The sequence below is a fragment of the Phasianus colchicus genome, chromosome 3, assembly GCF_987193195.1.
Source record: "Phasianus colchicus chromosome 3, bPhaCol1.hap1.1, whole genome shotgun sequence".
Lineage (NCBI taxonomy): Eukaryota > Metazoa > Chordata > Aves > Galliformes > Phasianidae > Phasianus > Phasianus colchicus.
Window position 1 is genome coordinate 49,719,625 of NC_143438.1, and position 12,063 is coordinate 49,731,687.

General features: G+C 41.2%; 1 protein-coding gene across 11 annotated transcripts in view; it reads right to left on the reverse strand.

Moving 5' to 3' along the window:
- ZNF521 (zinc finger protein 521) overlaps positions 1–12,063 on the reverse strand; it is a 231,713-nt gene that overhangs the window by 32,383 nt on the left and 187,267 nt on the right. The window lies entirely within an intron of this gene.

The window sequence follows — 12,063 nt, forward strand, 5'->3', positions numbered from 1 at the left end:
AACACCTCAGAAGGCTGCCCACTTTCTGCCCTACAACCTGTGGTGACCAGTAGCTGCAATGGCTAATGCTTGCTGCTGTGTATATGGGAAAGCACATGTGCATGGGTGCAATGCTCCATGCCACACACAGCAGTTCTCTAAGCCTGCTGATGCCCCATTCCTGGAGGCATTCAAGGCCAGGCTGGATATGGCTCTGGGCAGCCTGGTCTAGTGGCTCGTGACCCTGCACATAGCAGGGGGGTTGAAACTAGATGATTATCATTTCAACCCAGACCATTCTGTGATTGATTCTACGATTCTATGATGCTTGTTATGTAGGAGTCATCTGAAAAAGTTCCTGGTGATGCTGTGGTTTGGTACCAACATCACACCCAGGACTTCTGACTCCCAGTCCACATGAGCACGTACCGATTTCCAGCAGGACTCAATGAAAACAGCTTTCAGTACCAACCTGGATAAAGGCTTAGGACAATCTCTGCTGTTTTGCCACTACTGCCTCTCTGGATATGCAGGCAGGGGATGTCAGGCTGCTGATGGACATGTTTCATCCAGACTGTCATACTGGTGTTGACTAAACATATTCTGAACTACAGGGGATATACTGGATAGGCAACACCTTTCATAACCCTTTAGAGATAAATAGCAAACACATCAAATTTCTGCTAACTGTTTCCTTATCAGGGAATGTTTCAGCAGATTCTCAAGAATTGACTGGGATTTTGTGTTCTCCAGCATCACTGACAAACCCTTCTGGCATGCCTTGTTTTTGCTACTGCTGAGCAAAAGTAAGCTTGGCCCACACAAGCACTTTGAAAGGATGCACGAGGGAAAAGATCTGACACACAGCAGTCTGTATGTCTAAGAGAGACGGTCCTATTCACTGAGGCAGACTGTACACCATAATCTCCAAGCAGGCAACCCACATCTGTGAGCAAGCTGAAGAACTGAGCATACTGAAAAGAGGATGAAGACTCAACAAACTACACAACTGCCCCTTCTTCCCTGAACTTATAAACAATGATCTATAAGAGACCTCCAGACTGCCACGTAATCGGATCATTTCTTCTATGCCCAAATCCTTGTCACAGTCATTACAAAACAGATAGTTCTGAGGACAGTGAAAGTCCCCAGAAAAGGATAATTGTGGGTGAGAAAGCCTACAGGGTGAAGTTTCTTCATCAAACTGTTTGTGCTGATACACACAGCCAAAGCAATTAGGACAAAGGGAGCTCCATCTCAGGATCTTCCACATGTCAAGGTGAAGATAATCGATGCCAATTCTCAAATCACAGAGTTACTGTTGGCAAAGTGTAAATGAACCACACTAATCATCCTAGAGCATGGGAACATTGAACAGGGATTTCTTCAAACATTTCAGGGGAGAAAGACTTCCTAAAAAGACACATTTTTATAAGGAGCTACAGAAGAGAGAAAAGGCTTTTTTACCCCTTTCTTTCTTTTACCTTGCCTAATGAGGAAAAAGTAGGAAGAAAGGCACGCACTCCTGATGCCGAAGCAAAACTAATTTTAGGCACACAGCACTTACACTTGTTCAGGAAGAACTGAACCCCATTAAATGTGACCCTATTGTGTTTCCTGTACCACACAGACGTGAGGTGATCTCCTGGTCACAAACATCAAAACCGCTTTGATTACCCTATGTTGCAAATCTGACTTACAAACAGGGTTTGAAAAATCCCCTCACCCACTCGCCTGGGGCAGATAGGAAACTTCCCCAGGCAAGAGACATCCATTTGTGCAGAATCTAAGCTTTCTCTTAAAAATAAAATGTTTTTATTCTGCTAGTTCTAAAGACCACATTTAAAATATGACTACATTTGTATAACTAACAGAAAAATTTTCTTCCTAAGTTTCACTGCTCAGGGAATTTTAACCCCCTCCCCTCACTCTTTCTTTCACCCATTTTTGCACATTACTTGCTTTGCGCTGCTTCCTCGGAACAAAGGGCAAGGTTCCAGTTCTTGCACTCAGGAATGTGATACCAGCATCATTTAAATTCAAGAGAGACAGATAAGGTTACAGTACTGGCACAGGAGCCAGGAGCGTTGGCGTCCATTGCAACCTCTGACACTGACTTACTCTCATCACCTTCGGCACGACAACACAGCCTGTGTTTCTTAGAGTACCCATCTCTAAAGAGGAGGTGTTAATTTTTAATTTCTTCTTTAATAGGCTGACCTAATTTGTATCCCTTAAGACTTTTAATACTAAAGGGATAGAAGAGCTGGAGAAGAGCACAGGACTAGCTACTGTACATGGAAGACTTCCAGAATCACTCTGATCTGCCTAAGAAATGGCTGAAGATACGTGTGCAGGTGCAAAAATGCCTGCTTGTTTGGGTCACAAGCACTGCAGAAGGATGAGGGAATAAGGGCTCTGCTCTCCGCAGAGAGTTTAAAAGCAAGGCCAGCATTTTATCTCTTACTGGCATGAAAGAGCCAGGGTGTGGCAGCTCTTGCAAAGGTGCCAGTTGTGGAAAGAGAATGCAAAAGGCTCTGTTTACACACCAACCTCTGTCTCACTCTTCATGTTTAGCAAACAATTTGATAGGGTGCTATGAAATTGCAAAGTATGATACCATTAATAAATAAAGGAGCAGAGAAATGTCTCATTTTCAGTTTCCATTTGGGATAAATGTTAAATGGAAAGGAGTGTCAGATACAGTCCAAGAGGCTCTCCTTCCCTGCAGTACAGAGCTACTGCTCTTTGTCATTACATGGGGGGGGAGAAGAGAAAAAAAAAGTGCTGAGCAGCTTTAAAAAATTCAATCAAAATAATCTGCTCTTTGGAAAGGTGGCGGCTGACAGTAATTGGAAAATACTGTCTGACTCATTTATTAAAGTGAAATTCAGAGTCAATTGATTTAATAACCATTAGAATATTCTATTAAGGATATAATAGGTTGGCACAGCCCTATATTTTATTAAGAGTTATAGGTAAGAAATAAGCAACGCTATGGAATTCTAGACAACTGGTGTATGGATTAGACTGAAAATATGGTTTGTAAAATAGGTATAAAAGCACCAACTATCAGGAGGAGTAATAGGAAAGTACATTACAGTGCAAATGAGTTAGCTGAACGATGAAAAAGAAATGAACCTTTAATATAAAGCCTGTACTTTTCCAAATCTAACAGAAAACTGTGCATTGCATTCCCTGATGTGGTGCATCGTAAAACAAGTCAGCACGTCCTTCACATTATGGATCCAAGAATTCCATAAGGAAGGCAAGAACAAAGTACCCACAGTACAGCCCAGAACTCCTGCTTAGTGTTGCCCTTACATAGCCAGGGTATGAGTTTGGACATGGTGAAGACCCAGCAACATTCACGAGGATGGTTTACCCAGTGCTGGTAGATAATTTAGTTTGATGCAGGCAGAATTTCTGCGTAAGTAAATTACTTTCCATTTGCAATTTTTACTCAGATTGTGGGAAAATGTAAACAAAAATCATTTCTAAATAAATGCATTCAATATTCATATAAATGTTTAATATTTGCACAAATGTAAATGTTTTGATGGGGATAAGTAGATTTAATTGAGGTGCAGCCCATTACCTCAGCCACTAACTTGATAACCAGGTAGAAAAGTAAACAAAATCAGTGTTCGTGCCAGGAATACATTCAGATTTGGGAATCCTTTGTCCTTGCACCAGCCACTCTTGTTGCACATCTCCCATGTTTTTGTATTGCCAGTGAGCTACCCCCACCTGCACCACCCCAGGTACTTCTTTGGATGACCTGGACCCACTTTTGTTAGCAACAACAAGCACAACCTGCTCATTTTATGGAACACCCAGCCATTTCAATATACACTTTTAACAAGCAAAACCCTTAAAGCAGCCTCTAGACTGCATGTCCCATGTTTATGCTTCTTGCTCTTCAATAAAAACAAAACTAGAGCAGCTACAAGCAAATGTTCAGTGGCTGACTTACATGCAGCTGTTAAGTCAGTAACCACTGGGGGCCCTCTTATATTGTCTGATCAACACTACAGCCATTACTGAGTACCAATTTGTAACAGTTTATAAGTAACTCTTTCTCTTATTTACCCTGGAGATTGTCCAGGAGGGTCCTTCTTTCTTTTACTCTACAGAAATCTATACGCAGAGGTCCAAAGATGATGATGCCCTCCTGGTAAATCATCACAAAGCTGAGTCCATGCTTAAAAGCATCTACAAAAAGCAGTGTAAACTCTGCCCTCCACGTTGAACACAGGAATGAAATGGCCTGCAGTCCCTGCATTTTTTCATGTCTGAAGTACACACAGCTTTCACATTCCATGTATTTTCTTACGTTTTCTTTTTATCAAGCAAACCATGCCCCTAAACCAATTTCTCCTATTTCTCCTTCTTCATATTTCTTTCACTCTTCCCCAAGTTAATTTTGCAGCACACATTTATAAGGAAGAGATCTGAGGAGTAACGAAGGAATGCCACGGACTACAGCTAACCCCTCGGCTACAACATCTCATACTGAAAAGCAAGGAAGGACAAAACACACCATACAACACTTTCATTTGCAGGGTATACAGTTATTTCTGCTTTCTGGTTTGCAGTGCTGGGTTTGTTATTAGCTTTGTAATTCTGCTGGCCATAAGCACATGCATCAACATCTCCATGTCACCAGAGACAACCTCATTCCTGTTGGAAAACTTGGGTCTCTGCATGGCAAATGTCTGAGTGACAAGTTTCTTCACCTGATAGGGAACATGCAACACTTCTTTGAAGGCTTAAAGCTGCAATGAAACAGTGCTGAAGTCTCCAGGACCATGTTCATAATTTCTCCCTGATTGTAATAGCGCTTTTGTCATTTTCAATTTCTCAAACATGATCACAAACCCCTCATGAAAAACGCTATCCATTGTGGTGCTAATTTTGGAAGCTGACATGAAAAGCATGGGAATACAGTGATAAAGAAGTGGATGTACTACAGGTAAAGCACACAGCTGTAAACTGCAGCAGGAAGAAGACAACGGCTAGAATTTACAACCACAAGAGGAACCTGTCATGGAAAACCAGAGGTTTTAAGGTCCTGACTAACAGTTGTATCCACTGGGACAGGATGGAGGATTGGGTGGAAAGACAGAAGTACAACCTTGTTTCTCCTGCAGTGCTCAGGGCAAATTTTGGAGTCTGTGGGCTGATACCTTCCTCCTGCTCTCTTCACTCTTATCCTATAATAGAGTAATGACAGGTTGTAACCTAAACAGCACCTCCCTCCTCGCTTCTTTCACCTAGAAATAACTTTTGGGCAAAGCTCTGCTTAGGCCGGAAGACTGAAGTGAACAAGATGCAAACAACAATCCCAAACCCTAGAGTCACCTATGTTAGCCTCCTGAATGGCAAGTGGAGAACAGGCAATGACTGACTCTATGTAAGGACACTGTCTGTTGCAAATGTGCCAGTATAGAAAGAAGAAGATGGTGAGGACAGGTTGCATGGGTTCCCAGCAGCAGCAGCAGATAGGAAGACTTGGTATAAACATCAAGAATGAGCATGACAGCCTTCTGTAGCTACACTGCTACAGCTACAGCAAAGGGTGCTGACTGATGGACTGACAAGGAGCTGGGATCCACCTCCTCAATTAAAGCAAAAGTTCATCTCTCCAGGGCCAGATTTTGAAATTAGATCTGCTTAAGGGAAAGCCAGTCTACTGCATCTTTCATTCCACCGTATTTTTGTCTGAAGCAAGGGATGCATTTCACTTCACCAACTGTTCACTTTTTTTGCTTGGTTGCACTCACTTTGGCTGCTTGTAAGTGAACTCTTCTTACCACACGTGTCTTGCATGTTCCAATAAAGCCACAAATTGTCTAGCTATAGTGAAGCTGGATTAAAATATATGAAGGGCAACTGGCAGGATCTATTTCTTAATAACTGTCATGTTTTCAGCTCAAGTGAAAATGATTTAAATGGAGAAAATGCCCTCTCTATCAAAGAACAGGATTTTCTGGGCAACTGCCTACCAGGAGAGAGCTCAGGAAATCAGCAACAGGGCTATTCACCGGCTGATGGGACATGCATAATTTGCTACTCCTTGTCTGTAACTGCACCACCAAAAGGTATTAAAATTTGTTCAAAAAAAGTGTGCCTTGCATCACATAGCTATACACATTACAAGGTTACACTAGATCGCTGCAGTAAAATCCCATGTGATACAGCTTATTTTGGAAACAATTTTTCCATAGGATATAAAAAGGAATTTGAACGGGCAGAAATAAGCTGACTGGTATGAGATATTTGTAGACAGATGATCCAGTTCAATGTTTACCTTTTCAGACAGCACTCCGTGAGCACTGATTAAAAGCTTGGAGGCCAATCCTTCAAACACTGGCACAACCAAGGCAGGGGAGCGGGCCTCTTATCATATGAGGCTCTTCTCCAGACTTTTCATGGGACTAAATTCTGCCAAAGTGCATGAGGTCGAACCCTTCATCCTTATAGTGCACACCAAGATACGGATTATTATCTGCACTTTACAGATAAAGAAACCAAACTCCAGAGCTGCCAGACGCCTGTTTCTGCACATCATACAGAGAATGAAAACTCCCAGATTCATCTGCATAAAGAATCAGATGCTGCTTCTTCTGCCCGTTGTTACAAACACAGTGTCAGAATTAAGAGTGACTGATTTTGTATTTCTTCTTTGAGCTAAGTTCCTATTTTTTCCTAACAAAAATGATTTTTGGACCAAACCTTCTCCAGGAAAGCAAAATAACAATTTGAATGGCTCAGAATCTGCCTGGGAAAGTACCTATTAACAATTAAATCAAACTATGGAGAAAGAAAAAAAAATGATAATATCACATGTTTGCTCAGAAGAATTTAGAATACATTATTCATTCCATTTAAAAATTTTTGTTCACTGTATAGTTTTTGCTTTTTGTATGGAGAGCCAACATTCTCTGTTCAATATCTGTATGTGCCCAGTGATCTGAGACTTTTGGAACTGTAGAAGAGCAGGAATATCTACTTTTAAGTACTACACAAAGAAAACACAAGTTTCACAAGTTGTTGAACTAGAAGAGGTTATTTCATGTTGCATAAATTAAACACAACATGCTCTAAAGTTAGGGCTATCGGGAAAACATCTCCTGCATGGAGACAACCTAAGCCTCAATATTAATTCTAGACCACAATGGACCATCAGTAGAAATTATGTTTTGTAAACAACTCTCATCAGGTATTTCTTCTGTTCTGAGTATACAAAAAAGGTCAGGGCTGCCTTCTTTTTTGTTTGGCATGAAACCATTAGATGTCTGGAAGATAAAGTCTCTAAGTGCTGAAATGCTGTTTATCCTAGCCACAAAGGGAGAGAAAAATAAGGAAAGCAGAAAGAAAAGAAAGAATGAAATAAAATTGCGTTTTCATGGATTACTGGATATTTTCAATTGTTAGAAGGAAGATCTAACAGTGCTTTCCTGGATTTTTTAATACGCTAGATATTATTCATATTTTTGTCCAAATCCAAATGCATTTATGTTTAGATTATTTGGTATCTTCTTATATGGTTAAGGGACACTCTGAAATGAGTAGCAGTTGCTGGGTTATTGATCCAGTTCTTAAGCTCATTTAGGGGTGTACCAACACTCTGCTTTCTTTTCTCTCAACTTCCATCTCCTCCCCAAGCACCCCCCTTTCAGCCCTCAGAAAAACCATGGAGGATGAAGCGGTTCAGGCTGTTAAGACCCTCAGGTCTATGCTGATAACTGGGCATTTAATTAGATTTTTTCCACCCGAGCAAACTGCTTTGGCAGCTAAGACCCATCTCTCTGTACAAAAAATGTATGGTAATGATAAAGCTCTATTTAATATAGATTATTATTTTTATTACTCATCTGACTTAGTTTGCTATTTTATTTAGGAAACCATGAGAAAGCTCAATTTTAATTTCCTTGTGTCTATGTTTGATCTTGCTTACAGCACATGCAAGCAGCTTTGGGCTCACATATCAAAAAAGGACCAGACTTCATTTGAAACCTACTCCACTCTCCTTCCCACTTTCTCTGCTGGTACTAAAATTTCACACTGAGCTGAACAAACAGCTGATGGGATTTCAATATTAAAAGTTCTTCGGTTTGCAGATAAGAGAGAATAATGAGAGCCAATTAGTTATTTTTCCTCCTTTTGTTATATTCAGTAACAGGTTTGTGGGTTGTTGTTTTTTACTTTTTAGACAAAATTCTACACGCCACTTGAAGAAACATATTGCAACTCCTCATCAAACTTATATCCTCACTGAAGCAAGTATTCTGTTTTCTACTATTCTAGCAATAGAGAAGTTCACTCTCCAGTGAACTTCAAGTAGTGGGATAAAAAAGTTATGAACATGAAATAATAAGGGGAAAAGAGGAAAAACAACAAAGCAGAGAAGAGACAAAAGTTGGCTGAAAAGAGATGTGTGATTGACAGGCAAAGGAGAGAAAAATTCAAGAAATGAAGGAATTGTTATAGGGGCTTGTTGGGGAGGGGGAAGATACTGTAGCAACAAGAATGATGAGAAGTAAGCTGCAAAGGAAAGGTGATGGAGGAGAAGAGGTGGCAAGCAGAAGCAGGACAAGGGCATGAAGCTTAGTTGAAGAGAAAGGCAAAAGAAAGTCTTGATTCATTCAACACTTATTTAAATTTCACTGTAAAAATGCAAAGCATTCCTTTTAGGACAGAGATTGGATAATTTAGTACAGCTCCAACGGTAATAATGATAAATGTATTTTTGCAGCCAACTGTCTCAAGCCAACAATGTTAATAGTATACAATTAATACCAATAAGCAATTAAAAAGAACAGCGGGTTACAACTATAAGGCATCAAATCATATCACCAGAGGAAAAAAATACATCATTATTTTGAGAAAAATAAACATATAGGCTGTCAGAACAGTGTATATCCTCTCTAGATAAAACTTATAGAGCTGATAGCGTGATATTAAATGACTATGAGGTGATTAACATCACTGAAAAACAAAAAAAAAGCCACTTGTAAGACTCGGAGGAAATCTGAAATGCAATATAAAAAACACGTTTGTAACAGCAAGAGAAAGTTGGCTGACCACTATATGGCATTATCCTTTTATTAAGACATACTCTAATAAATAACTTACAAGACTGCATTTGTTGGCAACGTTTGCTATTTGTTGAAATAGTCTCCGAAAGGCCCACTTCATTTTCTTTGTGTGCAGGGTATGAGTGTGCTGGTTCATTTCAAAGACAAGAGGTAGGGAAAAAGAAGAGAGTGGGAGAAAGACTCAAATCACACTTAGCAGGAGCAGAGCAGAGGGGGCCAAAAGACAAGGGGTTTGGTTTGAGCTTCTTCCAAACTGCCTGTTGCCTTATCCCTCCTTCCCTGGGGTGCCAGGGCAAAAGCCAAGCTGCCCCTCTCTTTCATTTCTCTCTGAGACGCACTGCTGACACATTTCCGGCCGCTGCCACCTCAGCTCTTCCAGGCCCAGCAGGTGAACGGCAGCCCGCCCCAAGCTGCCCACCCCCAGCCTGCTCCTGCGGCCCCATGCCTGGCTGCGGGGCCAGCTCACCGAGCCATGCCCAGCTCCTCAGCCAAGAGCTGCGGGTGACACTTCCTCTCCTCCTGCCACCAGAAATCGCTCCTCGGTTGGCGTGAGCCTTTCCTCAGGGACACGCTGGGCAGTGGCAGGGCTCCACCACGCTGCCAAGGCCGGCTTTGGGCTCCGGCCATCTTCAAGCTGGGGCAGGAGGCGTGCACAGGATGGTGCAGGCCACCCACCCGCTATGCAGCAGTCACACATCTCAGAAATCCCCTTTTGAGATAGCTAAAGACTGGAGCTGAGACATAATCCCCACTCAATTATGTCTGAGAACCATTAAGATTCACAGGAGAACTGTGCTTCCCCTGCCCAAGAAACTGCACAGCTCCTCCACGCGATTCAAAGCTGACCCAGTCAAGCCCTGTGACGCACACACAAGGTGTCTAACCATCTACTGAAACCAAAATTACTGATGCAAGAGCTGCAAAATCATGTGAATGGGTTCAAAATCACAAGATTTCATCAAGTGTATTATGCCTGGAGTTCTGGCCATGCATTCAAGTTGGGGCAGTTATCTCTCAGAAGGGTTCCCCATAACAACAAAAGTCCCTCTTGTTGTTGCTGGATTTTTATTTTTATTTTTTAACCAACAAAGCCTGAGATTTTGATGCAATAGCATCACTTCATGGGCTCAGGTCAGAAAAGAAGCACTGAACATTGTGAGACTTGTGATCAAATTGTGAAACTGTGAAACTTAATTTACCCAAATGAAATGGGGGACACAAAATTAATTCAGATAAATGAGGATTGTGAATGAGCAAGGGACTGTTTAGTGCTTTTAATATACGTCATGGGACACAACCTCATTACAGATCAGGAGTGTTGTGCTGTGAGTTTGTGTCAGAGTGGAAGTGTCACTGACACGACAAATAAACCCAAAAATATCCAACTCCCTGAACGCTTATTTTGTGTTTCCATACACACGCTACATGAGCCTGAAGAATAATTAACACTGCTGAGAAGGAGCAGCAACAGTGGATGAGTCTCACTACAGCAGACCTCTCATCATAGCAGAAATACAAATGTACTAGTTATCGTAACTGTGCTATGTTAAGTAGACCTTTGCCCCACATTATTATAAGTTAGAGGAGGGAAAGGGGAAAAAGGAAGATGATATCAGCATTCTTGATGATATTTTATTTATCCACGTGCAGTACTGACACAGTTCAAGAATAAGAAGAATGAAAGGAGACACGCAAAGTACTCCAGGACCCAAGTTTTTTTCACATTTAGTCAGGAAAAAAAGACTGCCAGTGAAGACAGCCATGCGCTTTGCAGAGCAACCCCAGACATTATTGCCTGCAAAATAGTGATGGAGTATTTATTCCTACAGCTATCTTATGGAGTTACAAAGATGCTGTGGGTGAATTTTTGATTTCTTAACTTTATGACAATTTGTCCCAGCTCTGAACAGATTCATTTAAGCTGCTATTTTAAAATTGAAGTATACCCTGATCATATAATGAAAGCCAGCTCCACAGGATTTTATCTGCAACAGCATTAATCTCTTGATGATATTAAAAGCAAAATGTATTTCTTAACAGAATATGTACATTTAACTTGCCTGCTCTTTTCTTCTTCTTGAAAGCCTGAGAGCCATTAGTTTGAAGCTTGACACTGTTTAAAACCAAACACCCTGGGTTTATGTACTCACTGATGGTGCCAGTCACATTATGCTTACTTGTCAATCTTCCTTCAAAAAGAAAAAGGAAAACAAGCATCCAAAATGCAAAGCAGCTAAAATATATCCTCCATCCTCCTTTATTGCCTCCTTCACCTCGCTCAAGCAGCAACTTTTAATTTATTACACCTGGAGGTGGGTGGAGGGATTTAACACTAGTCAGGATTTTGTCAGCAGAAAGTATGATCAAGGAGGAGTATTAGTCCTCTAATCATATTTGGAATAATTGTGGTATTTTAGAAGTCAGGGGGGGAAAGGGAGAGATGGTGAGAAGAGTGAAGGCAAACCCATTTTCTCTGCTGTGTGTTACTCAGACCAGCAAGAGCCCACTGTTAGATTCAGGAATGTATTTTGCTGAGAGTGAAGCATGCAGATTTTGATTCTGTGACACTTTTTAAAGTAAGCAGCATATTTTGTTCATGTTCAGTCTGCTTTGATTGCTAGACTTCACATCCGAAATGGCAGAGGAGAAGAAACAGAAATGCTGTGTTAAATCCTTGAAAATTATACAGCAGAAAAGGTGGGCAGCCTCTGTGGTTCAGCTGAATACTGGAAGCCAAAGATCAGAACTCAAAATAATGGTTGATGAAGAATACCCACAGAGTAGCAAACAAACTGGGGTGGGGCAATGGAACCAAGAGCCATATTTGCAAGCCAGCTGCCAACCCCTTCCTCTTTCCAACATTTTCTATATGCAACTGACACACCCTTCCTCTCCCTGAAAAAGATAAAATAACAACAACCTGGCTATGAAGGGAAGAAAAAAACTTAAAAGTGAGTTATAGCAAACAGAGGCTTGGCTG